We start from the raw sequence: 7,653 nt of genomic DNA on the forward strand, positions 1-7,653 counted from the left end.
GACTAATTATGGTTCAATTGTCTACAACTCTGCATCAGCACCAGGGAGTCCTCATGTGCATTTATAAACAACCTGGTTTCTAAAATCTGAGCCATTTAGGAGTTTTAAGCTTAAAAATAAATCTCTCTATAAATCCCACTGTAAAAAGTTTGTAAAATTGCATCTACTTAAAAAAACAACAGATTTCTTGTTGAATGTGTGGAGTACGGAGTGTCACTGACTTGAGTGATGATTCAATTAGACTTGGGGGCATAAATATTTATTATTGGGTCTTAGAGCTGATATTTATAATTTAATATGGACGCTATTCACAGCTTTAAGAAATTATCACCCATATGTATTAAAAAAAAAAACATCAGCAGGACGGAGCCTCTCCCTGTGGTGTTCACTTCCCCTTTAGTGCTACTGTGCATACGCGTTCTGCTGACCATGCACGCGCGAGTGGAGTGTTGCAGCGCGGGATGCTACAGATCCCTCTCCCGGTACCTTTTGCTATAGGGGATGGCGTTAGCTACTGGGGAAAAGCTCCAGAATGCATCACATTCTGGAGCTTAGTAAATTCGACTAAAAAAAAAGACGTCCCAATAGAAACCTATGTAGGCTGCTCTTCTAAGTGACAAGTGGGGATTACAGCAGAAGACTGCGATAGCTGCCATGGTCCCCAGCTAGATACATTCAGGGGATACTGTAAGTTTGTGTATATATACCCTGAAAGTGGGTGTTTTTGCAGGATATCCAAAGTTACTTTGGTAAATAGGCTCCTTGGTGATTTAAATTTAGTGTCATTGCTGACATCAGCAGTCACATGACAGCCAGCACAAAGTCCTGAGAGAGCTGCTCGCCAACCCCTGTGGAAACAAGCAGGATGCTGGCTGCTGAGCATACTGTACACATGAACATGGGAGTGGAGAACACTGTTAGGCGGCAACAAGGACTCCAGGTACCTATGGAAACAGCAGCATCAGATCAGGTAAGCACCTGCTGGGTTGCACTGCTGCTTGTCAATTTATGTTGTTCCACCTTGATGTCCTGGACCCTGACCATTAGTCTTCCTCCCTGGTCTCTCTTCTCTTTCTTGCAGCTCTCTCCTGCCGGGAGAAACCAATTCCCTCTATAACTCCACCCTAACTTCCTTTATGGATTTTAACAGCTGATTACTCACAAACTCACTGCAACTATGGTATGCCAGACTCACCTGCTACCTTCAAAAATATTCCTGCATCACGGAAAAGAGTTGGAGATGATGCCACTCACTTTCTGACTTATTTATTTTCATATTCAAGCTCTCCCCTCACAGCTCCTTTCTGTCTTCAGATCTGTTATGTCCTCCCAAACCCCCAAGCTCCAAAAGCATTTTGTCAACTTCAATTCCCACCTTCCTCTTCCTCCTCCTCTTTTCCTTCATTGCTTTTTATTTTCCTATTTAAAAATAAAAAGTATTTGCTGCACCATGAATCAGTGCAACACCCCCACAGGGGGGCACTGTGTGCCTCTCAGCCAGGGGCAAATCCAGGTGGGTGGGGGTGATCAATGTGATTGCTCCCTCCCCCTCACAGCCAGTGGAGATTACTGCTGCCCAGTGACAGCATCCTTCCTAGTCCCACCACAGCCCATCACACAGCAGCGTTTGCTGGGCTGAGGGGACAGTGGCAGTGCTGCTAACAGGTAAGGGAAGGGAGGAGGCAGGGCGGTGGTCCTGAGCACCCGCAAGAACCCTCCGTCGAACTCGGGCCCAGGTAATTAATACCCGCTCTGCCCCCTCGTTATATCGTCAAGATATTTCTTCCTTAAATCCTACTGCTGCTCATACTCCCCCTTTTAATTATGTCCAATTTACCCTTTCCTCCTCCCTTATCACTGGAGACAAAGTCCCCCTTCTATACCCTAGACCCTCTCCCACTCTCGACATCTGCTGCCACTCACAGGAAAAAACTCCCCTATGCCATGAGTTTCTGTAGTGTAGTGGTTATCACGTTCGCCTAACACGCGAAAGGTCCCCGGTTCGAGACCGGGCAGAAACAGTTTTGTTTGTTTTTTATTGCAATCAAACATGTGCTCATTTTATTGTATAAACTGACTTTAAAGGGTATATTTATTAGAGGTCGATTGAATTGACTAAAGTCAGCTATATACATCATTGGCCAAATTTCTAAGTTACTAAATTTCGATTTTGAAATTGCTATTAAAATAAAATTCAATGTTAGTCTGATTTGGCTGGTTTAAATGCATTTGGTATTAAAATTTCTGTTCAAAACCAAATGCAAATACGACCTAAAAATCTAATTTAAACGCATGTAAAAAAGAAGCATGCTTCTTAAGGTGCATACACACACAACAATTTTTTGAACGATTATCGATAACGATATAGTTTATCGTTCAATCGTTGAAAAAATTGTTCACTTTCTGAGTTAAAACGATGAACGTTTATCGTTCATGCGCGTTCACGTTTGTAGTTTGTACAGTAGTTCAGTCAGACTGATCAACTGAACGATTTTCAGTAAGGGAATATGCAAAAAACGTTTGTAGTTCAAAAAAATCGTTCATTACATTTAGTAAATGAACGATTTTAGTAAACTATTTTTGTTAATTTTTCCCTTGAAAAAATTAACGAAAATCGTTTACTAAAATCATTAATTTACTAAATCGTTGTGTGTGTGTGTGTGTGCAGCTTTAGACTTAAAAGCACCTAAATAGTTAAAAATAAAAAAACGTTGTGGGCTCCCCCTATAAACCCATAACTAGCCTTTGCCCTATCAGCCTGTCCTGGCCATGGAAAATAAGGGGAAAATCTGGCATGGGGTTCCCTCTAGTTTTCATTGCCCAGCACCATGTTGAAGCAGCTGGGGTGGTAATGCCACAGCAGGAAGATACACAGCCTGGAGTCCTCCTGCTAAAGCATTAAACCAGCCCCAAAATGGTCAGTGCAGGGCTGGCAATCCTTGGAAAGTGGGGACTTACCCAAAAATAGGGTCCCCCCTCCCGAGCATCCACCAGCCCAGGACTCTTCCACTGCCACCAGGGATGCAGGGGTCTTGGTATAAATAAAGGGTTAAACAAAGGGAACTACAAGTCCCAGGCAACCTTCCCTTCTGCACCTGTAGAACTACAAGTGCCAGCAGACTACTGCCACCGGTCACTGGTACCCCCACTGTGGAAAAAATATTTAAAAAATATGACACACACACTAAATGTTTTATTACACATTCATTCATTCTTTTAGAATGTAAGCTCTTACGAGCAGGGCCCTCTACCCTCTTGTACTTCTCCCTACTTTAGTTTCATCTACTTCTTACTCACCACTAGGGCACCTAACACTTGGCAGCTTATGCTCTGTTGCTTATCTGGGTGTTATGGTCGCTAATGTAGCAATATATATTATCCATGTCCTGGTCCTGTATTGTATTGTTCTGTAAGGCAGGGTACACACCTGAACGATTTGTAATCGTTCCGATTTCCTATCCAATTTCTTTTGAAGGCAGAACTTCCTAAATTGAGCGTACACACTGACCAATTTCGCATAAGATTTGACGATTTGTTGAATCGTCAAATCGAAAGCGCTGTACAGTGTACAGTGGGCTGATCGTCCGGTTGTCCGTACACACTGTGCGATTGGCACCTTATCGTATGCGTTATCTTATGATTGTCTGTGCTGCACAGACAATCATAAGACGTCGCATACGACCAGCGGGAGCACGCAATTGTGCGTACACACTATGCGATTTACACGATTCATCGTTCCAATTACCTTAATCGTGCCGATATCGTCCTGGTGTGTATGCACCCTAAGTCGCTTGTCTACAATTGTTTATGTACTGTGTAAGGTGCTGCGGAACACTTGTGGCGCCATACAAATAAATGATAATACTAATAATAATAATAATTCACTTACTCAAAGTAGCTTTCTTTAGACAAACTAAACAATTTAATTTGACTGAAGAAAGCTACTGTGTGTATTTTACACTTTGAGACTGACATAAAAATAGTCACAATGTCGATTGGGAAACTCTGTAATTGGTCCTATTAAGGCAGAATTTATCCCATATAGATATTTTCACCATAATTTATGTGGTTTATACATTTGTTTGTTTTGTTTGCTGTACCTATCATTATTATATTTTATAGGATATAATAAGTGACATTTAAAATTATAAAATTTTTCTTTTAGATTTACAAAGTATATCCCAGAAAATAAAAAGTCTTCTTTTCTCTCCCCATCACTGTGCATTAAAGTTACCATTACCATACCAATGTTGGCTTACTCATACAGTTTATGCAACATATGGATGTACAGGTCCAGTCCAGGACTTGTCGCCTGCCAGTATTCCTCCTGCTCCTGACCATGTTTCTAGGTTGCCGGTTGCTAGGAGATCCAGACGTCAGAGGACTTCACATGTTTCCTCCTAGTGCTGCCTGATTGGCAGCTGATCCTATTTGAACTTCCTGGACTGTCGCCGCCCTGTCGGCTATAGAGTTTTCATGTGGAACTTTTGGTTATCCTACTTGCTTCCTGTGCATCCAGACTTCCAGTTATAATCAGTAAATGCAGCGTGTACTCTGATCACCGGATTCTAAGTGACCCACGTTCCTTGGCATTAGCCGCATCGCTGTCTACTAGGCCCTGCAGGCCATCCAGCAATCCTGCTTCTACACCACATTTCAAGCATCACCGGCTACTATACACTCCAGGCCATCCGGCAATCCTGCTTCTATACCACGTTTCAAGCATCACTGTCAACTAGGCCCTCCTGGCTATCCAACAACTTTACTTTGGGCTGAAATTCTATATTCTATTTGACTGTTCAATTGTATCAGCTCTTTACTGCACCATTGACATGTTGTGTTGGTACTGGCCCTCCAGGTCCACCATATCACTTACAAAGTAAACTGCCATGATTTTGATATACTGCTTTTGTCTGTTCTTTCATGTGCCTACAAAACCTCCATCTCGGTCCTAGCAATTGCTAGAGGATCGTAGCAATGGACAGGTTAGTGGAGAGAGCTGGGAGGCAGCAAGGACTCCAGGACCATGTAAACAATAGGGTCAGATCTAGTAAGCATCTGCCAGGTTCTAGTGCTGCATGTCACTCTCCAAACAGGAGGGTAAAAAGACAAAAGTGAAAGTGTTCAGGTACTAGATATAATCTGAAATGGAGTCCGCAGGACTATTCTGAAGAAGCCCAAATGGTGAAACGCGTTGATAAGGAGGACAAGGGGACATGCTATACTGAGCACGGACACCAGTCTGCCTGCAGACCCCTCATTATTGGATGACAAAGCTGCACTTGGATAAGCACCCTAATAAGAGGTACGTTAGGATTGTTGTTTGTTTCATTAGACATGTTAGTTTAGGGTTCAGTATTTTTAGTTAGTTTGTGTGGCACACATTTAGGATAGAGAGAGAGAGCTCCTCTACGTTTGTGTTTTCTTAGAGTCAAAGTGTAAAGAACCTCCATGTTAGTGTAGTCCCTTTTCTGTCAAGCTTCTGTCTCATCTTCCTGGCAGACAGTGGGCCTTGCAATCTGGTGCAAGGTCGGGTTTCAATCTGGTGCGTGAGCAGGGCCGGCCGGCCCATTACGCCAGGTACGCAGTCGCGTACGGCGTTAAATTATAAGGGCGGCAGAGTCCCGCCACTGTCCCCCAAAGATGCCGGAAACTAATTACAATGAGTGACACTGACTCCTTTTATGTCGCTACGTGGCTAGTCACAGCCACTGCCTAAACGGCTGTGGCTGCCTGCTCAGCGGCATAAAAGGAGTCAGTGTGACTCATTGTAATTCACAGTAGCCCACAAGTTGATTAATGACAGGCCAGGGACGGCCGGAGGGAGAGGAGTGCCACTCTCTTCTCCTCCCCTCAGCTCCTCCCCTCCAGATTGACTCAGTTTATAGGAGTCTTTGCCCGGCTGGAGGGGGAGGAGGGGCCTCGCTCTCCCCTCTCCTTAGCTCCTCCCCTCCATCCCCAGCTTCCTCTCCTCTCTGTGCTACTGCTTGGAGATCTGACGTCACGATCTCTGTCCCCGGCATTTAGTGAGTACTCCAGGGCTAGGAAGGGGAAGAGCTATCCATGTGCTGCAGTTCTGGCCCCAGTTAAGTAAATTTAATTACTTTCTATTTGTCATGCAATGGCTGTCACCCTGTCACCTAATGCTGTCACCCTCTCCCTGTCATCACCCTCTCTCTGTCACCTAATGCTGTCACCCTCTCCCTGTCATCACCCTCTCTCTGTCACCTAATGCTGTCACCCTCTCCCTGTCGTCACCCTCTCCCCGTCACCTAATGCTATCACCCTCTCCCTGTCGTCACCCTCTCCCTGTCACCTAGTGCTATCACCCTCTCCCTGTCGTCACTCTCTCTCTGTCACCTAAAGCTATCACCCTCTCTCTGTCACCTAATGCTATCACCCTCTCCCTGTCGTCACCCTCTCTCTGTCACCTAGTGCTGTTACCCTCTCCCGGTCGTCACCCTCTCCCTGTCACCTAGTGCTATCACCCTCTCCCGGTCGTCACCCTCTCCCTGTCACCTAATGCTATCACCCTCTCCCTGTCGTCACCCTCTCTCTGTCACCTAATGCTATCACCCTCTCCCTGTCGTCAGCCTCTCTCTGTCACCTAATGCTATCACCCTCTCCCTGTCGTCACCCTCTCTCTGTCACCTAATGCTGTCACCCTCTCCCTGTCGTCACCCTCTCCCTGTCACCTAGTGCTATCACCCTCTCCCGGTCGTCACCCTCTCCCTGTCACCTAGTGCTATCACCCTCTCCCGGTCGTCACCCTCTCCCTGTCACCTAGTGCTATCACCCTCTCCCGGTCGCCACCCTCTCTCTGTCACCTAATGCTGTCACCCTCTCCCTGTCGTCACTCTCTCCCTGTCACCTAATGCTGTCACCCTCTCCCTGTCGTCACCCTCTCCCTGTCACCTAATGCTGTCACCCTCTCCCTGTCGTCACCCTCTCTCTGTCACCTAGTGCTGTCACCCTCTCCCTGTCATCACCCTCTCTCTGTCACCTAGTGCTATCACCCTCTCCCTGTCGTCACCCTCTCTCTGTCACCTAATGCTGTCACCCTCTCCCTGTCGTCACCCTCTCTCTGTCACCTAATGCTGTCACCCTCTCCCTGTCGTCACCCTCTCCCTGTCACCTAGAGCTGTCACCCTCTCCCTGTCGTCACCCTCTCCCTGTCACCTAGTGCTGTCACCCTCTCCCTGTCGTCACCCTCTCTCTGTCACCTAGTGCTGTCACCCTCTCCCTATCGTCACTCTTTCTCTGTCACCTAATGCTGTCACCCTCTCCCTGTCGTCACTCTCTCTCTGTCACCTAGTGCTGTCACCCTCTCCCTGTCATCACTCTTTCTCTGTCACCTAATGCTGTCACCCTCTCCCTGTCGTCACCCTCTCTCTGTCAACTAGTGCTATCACCCTCTCCCTGTCGTCACCCTCTCTCTGTCACCTAATGCTGTCACCCTCTCCCTGTCGTCACCCTCTCCCTGTCACCTAGTGCTGTCACCCTCTCCCTGTCGTCACCCTCTCCCTGTCACCTAGTGCTGTCACCCTCTCCCTGTCGTCACTCTCTCTCTGTCACCTAATGCTATCACCCTCTCTCTGTCACCTAATGCTATCACCCTCTCCCTGTTGTCACCCTCTCTCTGTCACCTAGTGC

At 46.5% G+C, this 7,653-nt stretch overlaps 1 non-coding gene across 1 annotated transcript; it reads left to right on the plus strand.

Annotated features, from left to right (window-relative positions):
• The first annotated feature begins 1,948 nt into the window (after positions 1 to 1,948).
• On the plus strand, positions 1,949 to 2,021 carry TRNAV-AAC (transfer RNA valine (anticodon AAC)). Its single transcript has one exon. It is a non-coding gene; the product is annotated as a tRNA-Val (tRNA).
• Positions 2,022 to 7,653: the final 5,632 nt, after the last annotated feature.

Source organism: Taudactylus pleione, unplaced genomic scaffold (genome assembly GCF_031769625.1).
Source record: "Taudactylus pleione unplaced genomic scaffold, aTauple2 ptg000551l, whole genome shotgun sequence".
Lineage (NCBI taxonomy): Eukaryota > Metazoa > Chordata > Amphibia > Anura > Myobatrachidae > Taudactylus > Taudactylus pleione.